The sequence below is a fragment of the Pongo pygmaeus genome, chromosome 2 (genome assembly GCF_028885625.2).
Source record: "Pongo pygmaeus isolate AG05252 chromosome 2, NHGRI_mPonPyg2-v2.0_pri, whole genome shotgun sequence".
NCBI lineage: Eukaryota > Metazoa > Chordata > Mammalia > Primates > Hominidae > Pongo > Pongo pygmaeus.
The window spans coordinates 19,695,833-19,715,862 of record NC_085930.1 but is presented as its reverse complement, the minus strand read 5'-3'; positions in this window follow the sequence as shown (position 1 = coordinate 19,715,862).

Below are 20,030 nucleotides of genomic sequence, written 5' to 3'. Positions count from 1 at the left end.
GAATAACCAAATGCCAAAATTGCCATTTCTATTGTTGACATGATTGATCTGCATTGGCAAATGTAATAGATACTTTCTGCTTGCCCCTTGTCCCCTGTTACACTCCCCTATTTACTGGCTTTGGTCCAAGTGGAATGGTCCATATTGAATATGTCAATAGGTTCCCTTGCTCATTGTCTTCTATCATGTTCATGAGATTAAAGGGAAGGAGGAAATGGGTTTGAGGGTTATTGCCTGAACTCCCTCTCTGCTAGGTCTCCTTGACCAATCTTTTTCATAAGAAAATCAGTGTTTCCTTGTGTGATCAGGGCAGTTTACTCCCCAGAACTCTGCCTGCTGCTACTAACCCAGAGTTATTGTGGGGTGTGATTTCTGTGATTCCTTCAACCTTCTCCCCTGACATTTTCATAAGTAGTCTCTTTGGAAATAAACCCATGTTAAATTATCTTAGTTTGGGTGTGTTCTCTTTTTCCTATTGAGACTGTGAAATGAGTATCTAAATGAAAAAATCTACCATCTTTTCTAATGTACATAGTTTCATTCCTGCAAAATTCATGGAATATTAAAACCATGCAAAAGTACTTGGCACTTAGGCAGTTACATTTGGGTTTGTATAATTAGACAAGGCAGGTTATTCACCTTCATTATGTTAGAAAGTCATTCATGACATACAGCAATCCTTGATTAGGAGCGGCTATCCCATGTTACTTGACATTTGGCATCCCTGTTTTCCAATCCTTAAAGTTCTTCCTTAAAGTTCCAAAATGTCTTCACTTATTCTTTCCTGCCATTGAATTTTGTCACATGAAGTTGTAAGGCTGGGAATGCCATAGTCATCTTGAAAACATAGGTAGAAAGATAAGAGAATCACAAAGAAGTGGATCATGTTGAATTAACTAACCATTGATACCATCTATTTGTTGTGCGATTTGGTAAAAGTTGCTCCTAGTTTTTTTCTACAATTAGTTGACTATTCTGTTACTTGAAGTTAAACTTTTTTTTTCTTTCTTTCTTTCTTTTCTTTTTTCTTTTTTTTTTTTTTTTTTTTTTTTTTTGACAGAGTCTTACTCTGTTGCCCAGGCTGGAGTGCAATGGCATGATTTTGGTTCACTGCAAACTCTGCTTGCTTGGTTCAAGCAGTTCTCCCACCTCAGCCTCCCAAGTAGCTGGAATTACAGGCACCGCCACCACACTCGGATAATTTTTGTATTTTTAGTAGAGATGGGGTTTCACCATGTTTGCCAGGCTGGTCTCAAACTCCTGACCTCAAGTGATGCACCCGCCTTGGCCTCCCAAAATGCTGGGATTACAGGCATGAGCCACTGACCCTGGCCAAAAACATTTTAACCAATAGCAAAGCACATTATTTCATTTCATTTTTTCAAAAGTTGCCAGTAATTTCAATTAAAAATATTATATAACATGCTTAATGCAATACAAATGCTTTTCAACGTACAATGGGGTTAAGTCTTGATAAGATGATCATAAATTGAAAATACTGTAAGTTAAAAATGTATTTAATATACCTAACATACTGAACATCACAGCTTAGCCTGGTGTAGCTTTAATGTGCTCAGAACACTTACATCAGCTGACAGTTGGGCAAAATCATTGAATACAAAACCCACTTTATAATAAAGGGTTGGATATTTTATGTAATTTGTTGAATATTGTACTGAAAGTGAAAAGCAGAATAATTATATTCTATTCAAACCTATCACTTTTGCTTCATCATAATGTTAAAAAAATCATAAATTGAACCATTATAAGTTGGTGACCATCTGTATATATGTATGTGCGTGTGTATCTATATAAATATGTATATTTATATATATATTTGTGTGCATATATATCCTCTGTGTGTGTATGTGTATGTGTCTGTGAGAGAGTGTCTGTGTGTGTATGAAATTGTAGGAAAGTAAAATTTCTTATCTTATAGATATAGCATTGTTAACGCGTTGGTACCTATCCTCCTGAGATGTAAAATTTTACATGGATAGACGTGTACATTTACAGTTGTACAGAAAGAGAAACATATTCTGTAGGCTGTTTTTCTGCAGTTTCATTCAACACTATCTGGTTTATATGGATGATTACGTATATAATGCTAGGATGAAGGTTCTTCTCTATAACTTTGAAACTTCCTTGATTATCAGCCCTTGGCAATTCTTAGAATTGGATTTTATTTTAGAATTAAGATCCTTGTTTCAGGACTCTAGCCTGTTAACACACAGAGCCAATAATTATTCAGAATGGTTGGGTTAGTTCACATTCCCACAGATGGGACATCAAATATCCAGGCTGCACAGCCTCATTAACACTAGATTTTCTGGACATTTTATGTAGTATTTCATCTGATATAAAAAGTAAAATTCTAATTTAATTATGTTTGTTAATTTATTTTTCTTTTTAGTCATTATGAAAATGTTTAACTATATGAAAAGCCAGGAAAGGGGTTTTTTTTTAAAGGTAGTACTTCAGAAATATTTGTGATACTTAGTTTTTAAAAATTAACTCTAAAAGAATCTTGAAATGTCTCTTTAATGAAATAGGGCATAAATACTCATCACATTAGTGAAAAATATGTGTTTAAAATTAAAATATCTGTAGCAATGCTGTAAATATTAATAATTTTTTTTTTTTTTTTTTTTTGTTTTTTTTTTTTTGTTTTTTTTTTTAATGTTTTATAACTTTATTAAGCATTCAAACATATAAAATACTGCAACTATACTTAGTATTATCAAATATTACAAAAATAAAGTATATATGAATTTTTTAAAGGGAGGAACTATTATCTACTTAAGAACCAAAATATGAGATATAAAAAGTACATCTGGGGAGATGAAGACCAGTGAAGTCTGGACTTGCTTGTTACTAGAAAGGTAGTTAGGATTTGTATATAAGATCAAGAGTGCAGCAGTTAAGGAGAAAAGACATGAGGAGCAAATGTGCAGAGGGGGCCATTGGTATGACAGGAGAGATTCAATATGAATGTATCAAATCATTGCACAACTCTAACAGTACATTTATCAGTCACTGTTTATGTGTCAGTGGTATAGATACATACATATATTATATGAAATCTCTAGCATTTAATAGCCACACTTCACAGATGAGTAAACCAAGATTCAGCAGATTAAGTGACCTTCACAAAGTGATGTGTTCAGATGAGTAGCAGCACTGGTATCCAAATTCATCTTGGATACTTTGGTCTTTTTAAATAATTGATACATTTATAATTATGAAATGCTCCTCTGTATACAGTGAGTCTCAAACTGTAGCATGAATCAAAGTCACTCGGAGGGCTTACTTGATGAAACAGACTTCTGGACTTCAATTTTAAATTGATTCAGTAAGTCTAAAATGGGACCTGAAATTTGCATTTCTAATAAGTTCCTGATTTATTGATGCTCCTGGATAAGGAACCACATTAGGAAAACCAGTTTCATATCTAATTTAGCTGTAATTAATGTACCCACTCCATCTTTTTTTTTTTTTTTTTTTTTATTATTATTATTATTATTATTATTATTATTATTATACTTTAGGCTCTATGGTACATGTGCACAACGTGCAGGTAAGTTACATATGTATACATGTGCCATGCTGGTGCGCTGCACCCACCAACTCGTCATCTAGCATTAGGTATATCTCCCAATGCTATCCCTCCCCCCTCCCCCCACCCCACAACAGTCCCCGAAGTGTGATGTTCCCCTTCCTGTGTCCATGTGTTCTCATTGTTCAATTCCCACCTATGAGTGAGAATATGCGGTGTTTGGTTTTTTGTTCTTGCGATAGTTTACTGAGAATGATGATTTCCAATTTCATCCATGTCCCTACAAAGGACGTGAACTCATCATTTTTTATGGCTGCATAGTATTCCATGGTGTATATGTGCCACATTTTCTTAATCCAGTCTATCATTGTTGGACATTTGGGTTGGTTCCAAGTCTTTGCTATTGTGAATAATGCCGCAATAAACATACGTGTGCATGTGTCTTTATAGCAGCATGATTTATAGTCCTCTGGGTATATACCCAGTAATGGGATGGCTGGGTCAAATGGAATTTCTAGTTCTAGATCCCTGAGGAATCGCCACACTGACTTCCACAAGGGTTGAACTAGTTTACAGTCCCACCAGCAGTGTAAAAGTGTTCCTATTTCTCCACATCCTCTCCAGCACCTGTTGTTTCCTGACTTTTTAATGATTGCCATTCTAACTGGTGTGAGATGGTATCTCATTGTGGTTTTGATTTGCATTTCTCTGATGGCCAGTGATGGTGAGCATTTTTTCATGTGTTTTTTGGCTGCATAAATGTCTTCTTTTGAGAAGTGTCTGTTCATGTCCTTTGCCCACTTTTTGATGGGGTTGTTTGTTTTTTTCTTGTAAATTTGTTGGAGTTCATTGTAGATTCTGGATACTAGCCCTTTGTCAGATGAGTAGGTTGCGAAAATTTTCTCCCATTTTGTAGGTTGCCTGTTCACTCTGATGGTAGTTTCCTTTGCTGTGCAGAAGCTCTTGAGTTTAATTAGATCCCATTTGTCAATTTTGGCTTTTGTTGCCATTGCTTTTGGAGTTTTAGACATGAAGTCCTTGCCCATGCCTATGTCCTGAATGGTATTGCCTAGGTTTTCTTCTAGGGTTTTTATGGTTTTAGGTCTAACATTTAAGTCTTTAATCCATCTTGAATTAATTTTTGTATAAGGTGTAAGGAAGGGATCCAGTTTCAGCTTTCTACATATTGCTAGCCAGTTTTCCCAGCACCATTTATTAAATAGGGAATCCTTTCCCCATTGCTTGTTTTTCTCAGGTTTGTCAAAGATCAGATAGTTGTAGATATGTGGCGTTATTTCTGACGGCTCTGTTCTGTTCCATTGATCTATATCTCTGTTTTGGTACCAGTACCATGCTGTTTTGGTTACTGTAGCCTTGTAGTATAGTTTGAAGTCAGGTAGCGTGATGCCTCCAGCTTTGTTCTTTTGGCTTAGGATTGACTTGGCGATGCGGGCTCTTTTTTGGTTCCATATGAACTTTAAAGTAGTTTTTTCCAATTCTGTGAAGAAAGTCATTGGTAACTTGATGGGGATGGCATTGAATCTGTAAATTACCTTGGGAAGGATGGCCATTTTCATGATATTGATTCTTCCTACCCATGAGCATGGAATGTTCTTCCATTTGTTTGTATCCTCTTTTATTTCCTTGAGCAGTGGTTTGTAGTTCTCCTTGAAGAGGTCCTTCACATCCCTTGTAAGTTGGATTCCTAGGTATTTTATTCTCTTTGAAGCAATCGTGAATGGGAGTTCACTCATGATTTGGCTCTCTGTTTGTCTGCTATTGATGTATAAGAATGCTTGTGATTTTTGTACATTGATTTTGTATCCTGAGACTTTGCTGAAGTTGCTTATCAGCTTAAGGAGATTTTGGGCTGAGACAATGGGGTTTTCTAGATATACTATCATGTCATCTGCAAACAGGGACAATTTGACTTCCTCTTTTCCTAATTGAATACCCTTGATTTCCTTCTCTTGCCTAATTGCCCTGGCCAGAACTTCCAACACTATGTTGAATAGAAGTGGTGAGAGAGGGCATCCCTGTCTTGTGCCAGTTTTCAAAGGGAATGCTTCCAGTTTTTGCCCATTCAGTATGATATTGGCTGTGGGTTTGTCATAAATAGCTCTTATTATTTTGAGATACGTCCCATCAATACCTAATTTATTGAGAGTTTTTAGCATGAAGGGTTGCTGAATTTTGTCAAAGGCCTTTTCTGCATCTATTGAGATAATCATGTGGTTTTTGACTTTGGTTCTGTTTATATGCTGGATTACATTTATTGATTTGCGTATATTGAACCAGCCTTGCATCCCAGGGATGAAGCCCACTTGATCATGGTGGATAAGCTTTTTGATGTGCTGCTGGATTCTGTTTGCCAGTATTTTATTGAGGATTTTTGCATCAATGTTCATCAAGGATATTGGTCTAAAATTCTCTTTTTTTGTTGTGTCTCTGCCAGGCTTTGGTATCAGGATGATGCTGGCCTCATAAAATGAGTTAGGGAGGATTCCCTCTTTTTCTATTGATTGGAATAGTTTCAGAAGGAATGGTACCAGCTCCTCCTTGTACCTCTGGTAGAATTCGGCTGTGAACCCATCTGGTCCTGGACTTTTTTTGGTTGGTAAGCTATTGATTATTGCCACAATTTCAGATCCTGTTATTGGTCTATTCAGAGATTCAACTTCTTCCTGGTTTAGTCTTGGGAGGGTGTATGTGTTGAGGAATTTATCCATTTCTTCTAGATTTTCTAGTTTATTTGCGTAGAGGTGTTTGTAATATTCTCTGATGGTAGTTTGTATTTCTGTGGGATCAGTGGTGATATCCCCTTTATCATTTTTTATTGCATCTATTTGATTCTTCTCTCTTTTTTTCTTTATTAATCTTGCTAGTGGTCTATCAATTTTGTTGATCCTCTCAAAAAACCAGCTCCTGGATTCATTTATTTTTTGAAGGGTTTTTTGTGTCTCTATTTCCTTCAGTTCTGCTCTGATTTTAGTTATTTCTTGCCTTCTGCTAGCTTTTGAATGTGTTTGCTCTTGCTTTTCTAGTTCTTTTAATTGTGATGTTAGGGTGTCAATTTTGGATCTTTCCTGCTTTCTCTTGTGGGCATTTAGTGCTATAAATTTCCCTCTACACACTGCTTTGAATGCATCCCAGAGATTCTGGTATGTTGTGTCTTGGTTCTCGTTGGTTTCAAAGAACATCTTTATTTCTGCCTTCATTTTGTTATGTACCCAGTAGTCATTCAGGAGCAGGTTGTTCAGTTTCCATGTAGTTGAGCGGTTTTGAGTGAGATTCTTAATCCTGAGTTCTAGCTTGATTGCACTGTGATCTGAGAGATAGTTTGTTATAATTTCTGTTCTTTTACATTTATTGAGGAGAGCTTTACTTCCAAGTATATGGTCAATTTTGGAATAGGTGTGGTGTGGTGCTGAAAAAAATGTATATTGTGTTGATTTGGGGTGGAGAGTTCTGTAGATGTCTATTAGGTCTGCTTGGTGCAGAGCTGAGTTCAATTCCTGGGTATCCTTGTTGATTTTCTGTCTCGTTGATCTGTCTAATGTTGACAGTGGGGTGTTAAAGTCTCCCATTATTAATGTTTGGGAGTCTAAGTCTCTTTGTAGGTCACTCAGGACTTGCTTTATGAATCTGGGTGCTCCTGTATTGGGTGCATATATATTTAGGATAGTTAGCTCTTCTTGTTGAATTAATCCCTTTACCATTATGTAATGGCCTTCTTTGTCTCTTTTGATCTTTGTTGGTTTAAAGTCTGTTTTATCAGAGACTAGGATTGCAACCCCTGCCTTTTTTTGTTTTCCATTTGCTTGGTAGATCTTCCTCCATCCTTTTATTTTGAGCCTATGTGTGTCTCTGCACGTGAGATGGGTTTCCTGAATACAGCACACTGATGGGTCTTGAGTCTTTATCCAATTTGCCAGTCTGTGTCTTTTAATTGGAGCATTTAGTCCATTTACATTTAAAGTTAATATTGTTATGTGTGAATCTGATCCTGTCATTATGACGTTAGCTGGTTATTTTGCTCGTTAGTTGATGAAGTCCCTTCCTAGTCTCGATGGTCTTTACAATTCGGTATGATTTTGCAGTGGCTGGTACCGGTTGTGCCTTTCCATGTTTAGCGCTTCCTTCAGGAGCTCTTTTAGGGCAGGCCTGGTGGTGACAAAATCTCTTAGCATTTGCTTGTCTGTAAAGTATTTTATTTCTCCTTCACTTATGAAGCTTAGTTTGGCAGGATATGAAATTCTGGGTTGAAAATTCTTTTCTTTAAGAATGTTGAATATTGGCCCCCACTCTCTTCTGGCTTGTAGGGTTTCTGCCGAGAGATCCGCTGTTAGTCTGATGGGCTTCCCTTTGATGGTAACCCGACCTTTCTCTCTGGCTGCCCTTAACATTTTTTCCTTCATTTCAACTTTGGTGAATCTGACAATTATGTGTCTTGGAGTTGCTCTTCTCGAGGAGTATCTCTGTGGCGTTCTCTGTATTTCCTGAATCTGAATGTTGGCCTGCCTTGCTAGATTGGGGAAGTTCTCCTGGATAATATCCTGCAGAATGTTTTCCAACTTGTTTCCATTCTCCCTGTCACTTTCAGGTACACCAATCAGACGTAGATTTGGTCTTTTCACATAGTCCCACATTTCTTGGAGGCTTTGCTCATTTCTTTTTATTCTTTTTTCTTTAAACTTCCCTTCTCGCTTCATTTCATTCATTTCATCTTCCAGGGCTGATACCCTTTCTTCCATTTGATCGCATCGGCTCCTGAGGCTTCTGCATTCTTCACGTAGTTCTCGAGCCTTGGTTTTCAGCTCCATCAGCTCCTTTAAGCACTTCTCTGTATTGGTTATTCTAGTTATACATTCTTCTAAATTTTTTTCAAAGTTTTCAACTTCTTTGCCTTTGGTTTGAATATCCTCCCGTAGCTCGGAGTAATTTGATCGTCTGAAGCCTTCTTCTCTCAGCTCGTCAAAGTCATTCTCCGTCCAGCTTTGTTCCGTTGCTGGTGAGGAACTGCGTTCCTTTGGAGGAGGAGAGGTGCTCTGCATTTTAGAGTTTCCAGTTTTTCTGCTCTGTTTTTTCCCCATCTTTGTGGTTTTATCTACTTTTGGTCTTTGATGATGGTGATGTACAGATGGGTTTTTGGTGTGGATGTCCTTTCTGCTAGTTTTCCTTCTAACAGACAGGACCCTCAGCTGCAGGTCTGTTGGAGTACCTGGTCGGCCGTGTGAGGTGTCAGTCTGCCCCTGCTGGGGGGTGCCTCCCAGTTAGGCTGCTCGGGGGTCAGGGGTCAGGGACCCACTTGAGGAGGCAGTCAGCCCGTTCTCAGATCTCCAGCTGCGTGCTGGGAGAACCACTGCTCTCCTCAAAGCTGTCAGACAGGGACATTTAAGTCTGCAGAGGTTACTGCTGTCTTTTTGTTTGTCTGTGCCCTGCCCCCAGAGGTGGAGCCTACAGAGGCAGGCAGGCCTCCTTGAGCTGTGGTGGGCTCCACCCAGTTCAAGCTTCCAGGCTGCTTTGTTTACCTAAGCGAGCCTGGGCAATGGCGGGCGCCCCTCCCCCAGCCTCGCTGCCGACTTGCTGTTTGGTCTCTGACTGCTGTGCTAGCAATCAGCGAGACTCCGTGGGCGTAGGACCCTCTGAGCCAGGTGCGGGCTATACTCTCCTGGGGCACCGTTTCCTAAGCCCGTCGGAAAAGCACAGTATTCGGGTGGGAGTGGCCCGATTTTCCAGGTGCCGTTTGTCACCCCTGGAAAGGGAACTCCCTGACCCCTTGCGCTTCCCGAGTGAGGCAATGCCTCGCCCCTGCTTCGGCTGGCGCACGGTGCGCTCACCCACTGACCTGCGCCCACTGTCTGGCACTCCCTAGTGAGATGAACACGGTACCTCAGATGGAAATGCAGAAATCACCCGTCTTCTGCGTCGCTCGCGCTGGGAGCTGTAGACCGGAGCTGTTCCTATTCGGCCATCTTGGCTCCTAATAATTTTTTTAAAGAATGACATCTTCAAAATATAAATGTTCTAAACTTATAATTAGTTAAATATGTCTCTATTAGTACATATAGATATATATATCTAAATAAATTTGAAGATTTCAAATTCCAGGTACAATGTAATTTTTTTCTATCCTGTGATTTGTCATTCAGGATTTTGTAATTTGAACAGAAATATTTTGCCCTAACCAAATGTCTGTCTTTTCGCTAACCTAAAAATGTTATTTTATGATTGTTTTAAAGGTCAGTTTGCATGCTTGAAAAGCATCTTGTACAATGTTACATAATATATTGCATATTTGGTTATATTGTTTTAACTGTATAAATATGGTTTAAATCTATGATAGTCTTTAGTGCTGATCATGGTGCAAAGCAAACTTATCTGTATAAAAGGCTCCTGCTAATTTTTTTTTATTATACTTTAAGTTTTAGGGTACATGTGCACAATGTGCAGGTTTGTTACATATGTATACATGTGCCATATTGGTGTGCTGCACCCATTAACTCGTCATTTAGGTATATCTCCTAATGCTATCCCTCCCCCCTCCTCCCACCCCACAACAGGCCCCAGTGTGTGATGTTGCCCTTCCTGTGTCCATGTGTTCTCATTGTTCAATTCCCACCTATGAGTGAGAACATGCGGTGTTTGTTTTTTTGTCCTTGCGATAGTTTGCTGAGAATGATGGTTTCCAGCTTCATCCAAGTCCCTACAAAGGACATGAACTCATCATTTTTTATGGCTGCATAGTATTCCATGGTGTATATGTGCCACATTTTCTTAATCCAGTCTATCATTGTTGGACATTTGGGTTGGTTCCAAGTCTTTGCTATTGTGAATAGCGCCACAATAAACATACGTGTGCATGTGTCTTTATAGGGACATGATTTATAATCCTTTGGGTATATACCCAGGAATAGGAGGGCTGGGTCAAATGGTATTTCTAGTTCTAGATCCCTGAGGAATCGCCACACTGACTTCCACAATGGTTGAAATAGTTTACAATCCCACCAACAGTGTAAAAGTGTTCCTATTTCTCCACATGCTCTCCAGCATCTGTTGTTTCTTGACTTGTTAATGAGCACCATTCTAACTGGTGTGAGATGGTATCTCATTGTGGTTTTGATTTGCATATCTCTGATGGCCAGTGATGGTGAGCATTTTTTCATGTGTTTTTTGGCTGCATAAATGTCTTCTTTTGAGAAGTGTCTGTTCATATCCTTCGCCCACTTATTGATGGGGTTGTTTGTTTTTTTTCTTGTAAATTTGAGTTCATTGTAGATTCTGGATATTAGCCTTTTTTCAGACGAGTAGGTTGCAAAAATTTTCTCCCATTCTGTAGGTTGCCTGTTCACTCTTATGGTGGTTTCTTTTGTTGTGCAGAAGCTCTTTAGTTTAATTAGATCCCATTTGTCAATTTTGGCTTTTGTTGCCATTGCTTTTGGTGTTTTAGCCATGAAGTCCTTGCCCATGCCTGTGTCCTGAATGGTATTGCCTAGGTTTTCTTCTAGTGTTTCTATGGTTTTAGGTCTAACATTTAAGTCTTTAATCCATCTTGAATTAATTTTTGTATAAGGTGTAAGGAAGGGATCCAGTTTCAGCTTTCTACATATGGCTAGCCAGTTTTCCCAGCACCATTTATTAAATAGGGAATCCTTTCCCCATTTCTTGTTTTTGTCTGGTTTGTCAAAGATCAGATAGTTGTAGATATGTGGCATTATTTCTGAGGGCTTTGTTCTGTTCCATTGGTCTATATCTCTGTTTTGGTACCAGTACCATGCTGTTTTCGTTTCTGTAGACTTGTAGTATAGTTTGAAGTCAGGTAGCGTGATGCCTCCAGCTTTATTCTTTTGGCTTAGGATTGACTTGGCGATGAGGGCTCTTTTTTGATTCCATACGAACTTTAAAGTATTTTTTTCCAATTCTGTGAAGAAAGTCATTGGTAGCTTGATGGGGATGGCATTGAATCTATAAATTACCTTGGGCAGCATGGCCATTTTCACGATATTGATTCTTCCTACCCATGAGCATGGAATGTTCTTCCATTTGTTTGTATCCTCTTTTATTTCATTGAGCAGTGGTTTGTAGTTCTCCTTGAAGAGGTCCTTCACATCCCTTGTGAGTTGGATTCCTAGGTATTTTATTCTCTTTGAAGCAATTGTGAATGGGAATTCACTCATGATTTGGCTCTCTGTTTGTCTGTTATTGGTGTATAAGAGTGCTTGTGATTTTTGCACATTGATTTTGTATCCTGAGACTTGGCTGAAGTTGCTTACCAGCTTAAGGAGATTTTGGGCTGAGATGATGGGGTTTTCTAGATATACAACCATGTCATCTGCAAACAGGGACAATTTGACTTCCTCTTTTCCTAAGTGAATACACTTTATTTCCTTCTCCTGCCTGATTGCCCTGGCTAGAACTTCTAACACTATGTTGAATAGGAGTGGTGAGAGAGGGCATCCCTGTCTTGTGCCCGTTTTCAAAGGGAATGCTTCCAGTTTTTGCCCATTCAGTATGATATTGGCTGCGGGTTTGTCATAGATAGCTCTTATTATTTTGAGATACGTCCTATCAATACCAAATTTATTGAGAATTTTTAGCATGAAGGGTTGTTGAATTTTGTCAAAGGCCTTTTCTGCATCTATTGAGAAAATCATGTGGTTTTTGTCTTTGGTTCTGTGTATATGCTGGATTACGTTTATTGATTTTCCTATGTTGAACCAGCCTTGCATCCCAGGGATGAAGCCCACTTGATCATGGTGGATAAGCTTTTTGATGTGTTGCTGGATTTGGTTTGCTAGTATTTTATTGAGGATTTTTGCATCAATGGTCATCAAGGATATTGGTCTAAAATTCTCTTTTTTTGTTGTGTCCCTGCCAGGCTTTGGTATCAGGATGATGCTGGCCTCATAAAATGAGTTAGGGAGGATTCCCTCTTTTTCTATCGATTGGAATAATTTCAGAAGGAATGGTACCAGTTCCTCCTTGTACCTCTGGTAGAATTTGGCTGTGAATCCATCTGGTCCTGGACTTTTTTTGGTTGGTAAGCTATTGATTATTGCCACAATTTCAGCTCCTGTTATTGGTCTATTCAGAGGTTCAACTTCTTCCTGGTTTAGTCTTGGGAGAGTATATGTGTCCTGGAATTTATCCATTTCTTCTAGATTTTCTAGTTTGTGTAGAGGTGTTTATAGTATTCTCTGGTGGTAGTTTGTATTTCTGTGGGGTTAGTGGTGATATGCCCTTTGTCATTTTTTATTGCGTCTATTTGATTCTTCTGTCTTTTCTTCTTTATTAGTCTTGCTAGTGGTCTGTCAATTTTGTTGATCTTTTCGAAAAACCAGCTCCTGGATTCATTGATTTTTTTGAAAGGTTTTTTGCGTTTCTATTTCCTTCAGTTCTGCTCTGATTTTAGTTATTTCTTGCCTTCTGCTAGCTTTTGAATGTGTTTGCTCCTGCTTCTCTAGTTCTTTTAATTGTGATGTTAGGGTGTCAATTTTAGATCTTTGTTGCTTTCTCTTCTGGGCATTTAGTGCTATAAATTTCCCTCTACGCACTGTTTTGAATGTGTCCCAGAGATTCTGGTATGTTGTATCTTTGTTCTCATTGGTTTCAAAGAACATCTTCATTTCTGCCTTCATTTCGTTATGTACCCAGTAGTCATTCAGGAGCAGGTTGTTGAGTTTCCATGTAGTTGAGTGGTTTTCAGTGAGTTTCTTAATCCTGAGTTCTAGTTTGATTGCACTGTGGTCTGCGAGACAGTTTGTTATAATTTCTGTTCTTTTACTTTTGCTGAGGAGTGCTTTACTTCCAACTATGTGTTCAATTTTGGAATAGGTGTGGTGTGGTCCTGAAAAGAATGCATATTCTCTTGATTTGGGGTATAGAGTTCTGTAGTTGTCTATTAGGTCTGCTTGGTGCAGAGCTGAGTTCAATTCCTGGATAGCCTTGTTAACTTTCTGTTTCGTTGATCTGTCTAATGTTGACAGTGGGGTGTTAAAGTCTCCCATTTTTACTGTGTGGGAGTCTAAGTCACTTTGTAGGTCACTAAGGACTTGCTTTATGAATCTGGGTGCTCCTGTATTGGGAGCATATATATTTAGAATAGTTAGTTCTTGTTGAATTGATCCCTTTACCATTATGTAATGGCCTTCTTTGTCTCTTTTGATCTTTGTTGGTTTAAAGTCTGTTTTATCAGAGACTAGGATTGCAACCTCTGCCTTTTTTTTTGTTTTCCATTTGCTTGGTAGATCTTCCTCCATCCCTTTATTTTGAGCCTATGTGTGTCTCTGCACGTGAGATGGGTTTCCTGAATACAGCACACTGATGGGTCTTGACTCTTTATCAAATTTGCCAGTCTGTGCCTTTTAATTGGAGCATTTAGCCCATTTACATTTAAGGTTAATATTGTTATGTGTGAATTTGATCCTGTCATTATGATGTTAGCTGGTTATTTTGCTCGTTAGTTGATGCAGTTTCTTCCTAGCCTTGATGGTCTTTACAATTTGGCATGTTTTTGCAGTGGCTGTTACCAGTTGTTCCTTTCCATGTTTAGTGCTTCCTTCAGGAGCTCTTTTAGGGCAAGCCGGTGGTGACAAAATCTCTCAGCATTTGCTTGTCTATAAAGTATTTTATTTCTCCTTCACTTATGAAGCTTAGTTTGGCTGCATATGAAATTCTGGCTTGAAAATTCTTTTCTTTAAGAATGTTGAATATTGGCCCCCACTCTCTTCTGGCTTGTACAGTTTCTGCCAAGAGATCAGTAGTTAGTCCAATGGGTTTCCCTTTGTGGGTAACCTGATCTTTCTCTCTGGCTGCCCTTAACATTTTTTCCTTCATTTCAACTTTGGTGAATCTGACAATTATGTGTCTTGGAGTTGCTCTTCTCAAGGAGTATCTTTGTGGCATTCTCTATATTTCCTGAATTTGAATGTTGGCCTGCCTTGCTAGTTTGGGGAAGTTCTCCTGGATAATATCCTTAAGAGTGTTTTCCAACTTGGTTCCATTCTCCCAGTCACTTTCAGGTACACCAATTAGACATAGATTTGGTCTTTTCACATAGTCCCATATTTCTTGGAGGCTTTGTTCATTTCTTTTTATTCTTTTTTCTCTAAACTTCTCTTCATGCTTCATTTCATTCATTTCATCTTCCATCTCTGATACCCTTTCTTCCAGTTGATCGCATCACTTACTGAGGCTTGTGCATTTGTCGTGTAGATCTTGTGCCGTGGTTTTCAGCTCCATCGGGTCCTTTAAGGACTTCTCTGCATTGGTTATTCTAGTTATCCATTCATCTAATTTTTTTTCAAAGTTTTTAACTTCTTTGCCATTGGTTCGAACTTCCTCCTTTAGCTCGAAGTAGTTTGATCTTCTGAAGCCTTCTTCTCTGAACTCGTCAAAGTAATTCTCCATCCAGCTTTGTTCCGTTGCTGGTGAGGAGCTGCATTTCTTTGGAGGAGGAGAGGCACTCTGATTTTTAGAGTTTCTGGTTTTTCTGCTCTGTTTTTTCCCCATCTTTGTAGTTTTATCTACCTTTGGTCTTTGATGATGGTGACATACACATGGGGTTTTGGTATGGATGTCCTTTCTGTTTGTTAGTTTTCCTTCTAACAGTCAGGTCCCTCAGCTGCAGGTCTGTTGGAGTTTACTGGAGGTCCACTCCAGACCCTGTTTTCCTGGGTATCAGCAGCAGAGGCTGCAGAACAGTGGATATTGGTGAACTGCAAATGCTGCTGCCTGATCGTTCCTCTGGAAGTTTTGTCTCAGAGGAGTACCCGGCTTTGTGAGGTGTCAGTCCATGCTTACTGGGGGGTGCCTCCCAGTTAGGCTACTCAGGGGTCAGGGACCCACTTGAGGAGGCAGCCTGCCTCTTCTCAGATCTCAAGCTGCATGCTGGGAGAACCACTACTCTCTTCAAAGCTGTCAGACAGGGACATTTAAGTCTGTAGAGGTTATTGCTGTCTTTTGATTGTCTGTGCCCTGCCCCCAGAGGTGGAGCCTAATGAGGCAGGCAGGCCTCCTTGAGCTGTGGCGGGATCCACGGAGTTCAAGCTTCCTGGCCGCTTTGTTTAGGTATTCAAGCCTGAGCAATGGTGGGCGCCCCTCCCCCAGCCTTGCTGCTAGCTTGCAGTTTGATCTCAGACTGCTGTGTTTGCAATGAGTGAGGCTCCGTGGGCGTAGGACCCTCCAAGCCAGGTGCGGGATATAATCTCCTGGTGTGCCGTTTGATAAGCCTGTTGGAAAAGCACAGTATTAGGGTGGGCGTGACCCGGTTTTCCAGGTGCCATCTGTCACCCCTTTCTTTGACCAGGAAAGGGAATTCCCTGACCGCTTGTGCTTCCCAGGTGAGGCAATGCCTTGCCCTGCTTTGGCTCATGCATGGTGCACTGCACCCACTGTCCTGCACCCACTGGCACTCCCTAGTGAGATGAACCTGGTACCTCAGTTGGAAATGCAGAAATCACCCATCTTCTGTGTCGCTCACGCTGGGAGCTGTAGACTAGAGCTGTTCCTATTCGGCCATCTTGTCTCCACCCTCTAATTTTTAACTTTCAAAAGACTGGATACATTCACCCTCTTCTGAATTTTAATTCCTGATGGAAAGATTGTAAAATCTCAAGAGGATAATGAATCAGCTTCTGATATATTCTGGAATCATGATTTGCTCACCCATCCAAGAATGAGTATTCACTTTCCTTTACATTACATGCATGCATAATACCATGCTGAGTGATGCTGGAAAAGGTGAGTCTTCAGTAATGCCTTCATGAAATTACAGTCTCACTACACTGATGTATTTTCTTTTTAACCCTTTCTTTATTTTCTGCGGTGAATAAGTGACTTCTAAGAGATGAACAAATGGGAAAAACTGAAAAAGAACCTTCATCTAATTCAGTAACTAGCTTTTGTGTCCTCTAAGAATTTTTGTCTCCAGAAAGCTCTAATTTTCATTCCTTTACAAGATTTATTTCTCTCTCCTTTCCAACACCAGACTTTGCTCTGTTTGTTTTCTCTAACTTTTTTAGAGATGCCTACAATAGAAAAAAACTATGACATATTCAATACATCTGAAAATTTTGCATTGCCATAGATAAGAATGAATTATCTGTTTATAAAGAAAAAAATAAAAATATGAACCAAGAAAGCACAGAAGGTAGTAACCACATTTAGATATTTATCATGGAATCATCTTTATAATCCATCTGTTAAGATTCCACAGTGCAAATTACAAGTAATTGTGAAGTTTCCCCTCATTTTATAGGTTTGATCTTGTAAGGCATACAACACAAATTTTATTTACTTTTCTTTTTGGTATTTGGATCTTAATTTGGTCAAGTGGCCACTGGGTAGATGATGGAGCCTCTTGGGACATGCAGTCTTCTTCTAGCTTTGTTGATGTAAATATTACTGTGTATTTTTCATTCACTTATTATTTTACAAGGCATGCTTCATGAAAAATATGTCAGCATCACATTGACAAATCACAAAATTTAAAAGGCACAAGAAAAAAACAATTTATTTAAAACATTCCTGTGTAAAAGTAGTCACCACTCTTACTATTCTTCAGGTATTTTTATTCTATTTAAATGCAAGCCTAGTTTTATCTCAAGTGTCTGACCTTGATGATATCGTGTACTTTAAACTTAGAAAAAATTGAACTCTTTTGGAAATTTCCTACACATCAGCTTTTCTAGATGCCAATAGTCTTGTTTTAGCCATGGTGATGGCAGCAAAGTGGGTTCTCAGGGATTCTGGCCTCTGGCATCATCTCAGTTGTTTATAACTGAAGTTGGCTCTGATGAGAACTCAGCTTAGATGCATGGTTGGACTGCTGGGCTTAAGGCTGGTCTACCAGGAGGTTTCCTTGAGGTGTAACTAGGCAAAGAAAGAAGGAAGTTGGGCAAAATTACCAACAATCTTCAACGATGAATTTTTGTGAGTAGGGGCTTCCCACACCGTCAGGCACTCCAAGCTGGAGAAACAAGGGATGTTGAATTGAAAGTTTAATTTTTTAGGCTTGATAGTCAGATTAGGGAAGTTTTGGGTACACCTTTCCCATTCTAGAGTCCTCTCCCTAACTCAGGGCCAATTTGGGACATGGGTTCAATGGAAAAGAGTGCCAAGATCAATTAGAAATATCCATCACGAACATAGGAGGCAGGCATTCTGGCCAAAGGGTGCGTCTTCCCACTTTGTAGTCCAGAGTGTGATTTCTTCTTGCTATCTGTCCCTCCATAAATAAGCGCTGGGTGGAGGACAAGCTGGTTACAGTTGAGGATGGAACGAGATTCTAGCAGAATTGCAAAATGAACTGAGAGCCACAAAAGTGTCCCTCTGTAAACCAGCAGAGAGAGCTGTGGAAGGCAAAGGAAGAGGAGCCAAGAGGCCAGATAACATTCCTGCTTCCCCTACATTGTGAGAGTGAAATCGTCAGCAACCTATATCAGTAATTAACGAGAGGCTTTTTAGAGAGTAAGACTTCTGCTAGATACCTCAATAGCTGAAGTCGCTCTTCAGTGCTGCACATAACCTGTGGACAGATTTTCATCATTATTAATTCATTTATTCAACAGACAGATATTAAATTCAAGGCATAGTTCTAAACTATGCAGTCAATTACAAAAAATAAATAATAATGAAGGGCATTAGCTCTGCCACATAGGATGTTAAAACTCTAGCTGCTAAATGAGACAAATAGGGTTCCCACATCAAGTGCCTGCACTCCTGTTATAACCTCGACTCTGCTTCCAATGGCTTCTCTTGTTTCTGTTTTGGTAAACCCATCATTTGGCTTAGTCCCTATCCTTGCCATGGTCACCTACCAGTGGGTGGACCTCCTTGACGGTAACTACAGGCATAGATCTTTGTTTCTTTTCAAATGTTTGCTTACTTTAGAGCTGCAGTCAAATATTTGGACCATCAGACTCTGAGGCTGTGTGTGGTTGAAACTGTCTTGAGACTCAAAGAGCTATTGAGGAAGGGATTTGCTAGCCGAACTCTTTTGAAATTTTTCTCTGTCTCTCACACATCCGGGGCTGAATAGCTGAATATGTTGTTTAATTTCTACATCAATGATAGTTTAATAGGCATTCATGCAAATCAGTTCTGCTGGGAGTTTATTATCCTACTCCAATAACAAGTAATGCATTCCTTAAATTTAGTGTAGGTATAAATTCTACATGGAAAGTGAAGCTGTCTTTATGAATTGCTGTTATGGAATATACTAGATTGTGTAGGTTTTAGTACAATCCAGGTAATTATCAAGCCTGGTAATATTTTCAGGAACTTGGAAATTTTTCATTTGCCACCCACTAGTTAGATCATAAACTTAATTCTATGTATCTGAATTTATTTTTCTATTTATAAATTTATCTGGATGCTTTCTCAAAGGTTTCCCAGATTAAAAACCTATGGCTTTGTAAAATTAAAACAGAAGTAATAAGAATTCTGTTAAAAAACAGAATCAGGCCAAGCATGGTGGCTTATGCCTGTAATGCCAGCCCTTAGGGAGGCCGAGGCAGGAGGATCATTTGAGGTCAGGAGTTCGAGACCAGCCTGGCCAACATGGCAAAACCCCACCTGTAATTAAAAAAAATACACAGATTAGCTGGGCATGGTGGTGAATGCCTTTAGTCCTAGCTACTCAGGAGGCCAAGGCAGGAGAATCGCTTGAACCCGGGAGGCTGAGGTTGCAGTGAGCCAAGACAGTGCCACTGCACTCCAGCCTGGGTGACAGAGTGAGATCCTGTCTTAAAAAAAAAAAGAAAAGAAAAAGAAAGAAAACCAGAATCATACAATGAGAGAGGTTGTATAGCCCTTTTAATTGTCCATAATGGATACGTTTCTTTTTCTGTGTAATAGTTTATCAGCATGAAAAAAGAGTCCCTGAACACTGATAATTTTCTTTCTCTCTTTTTTTTTCCTTTTTTTTTTGAGATGAAGTCTCGCTCTGTTGCCCAGGCTGGAGTGCAATGGCAACATCTCTGATCACTGCAACCTTCACATCCTGGGTTCAGGCGATTCTCCTGCCTCAGCCTCCCAAGTAGCTGGGATTACAGGTGCAGCCCGCCATGCCTGGATACGTTTTTGTATTTTCAGTAGAGACGGGGTTTCATCATGTTGGCTAGGCTGGTCTCAAACTCCCGACCTCAAATGATCTGCCCGCCTTAGCCTCCCAAAGTGCTGGTGATGATTTTCATTTAATGGTGTTCTACAAAGTGAGTTTAGGCAGTGAAACGGCACATGTCATCCACAGTTTACCAGAAAGTAGTACCGGTCACCAGCGTAGAAGCATACTCCTAACCCTGGAAAATTTATTCAGCTGCCAGAATTAATCTCAGATTTTGAGACTGGAGTGAAGACTAATTTGGTATGTGTTCATTCAGATTAGTAAATCTGCATGGTGTTCGAACTGTATAATATCAAATTTAAAATCAGCCAAGAGAGTTGGACAATTTCTCATCTCTCAGAAAAAAGT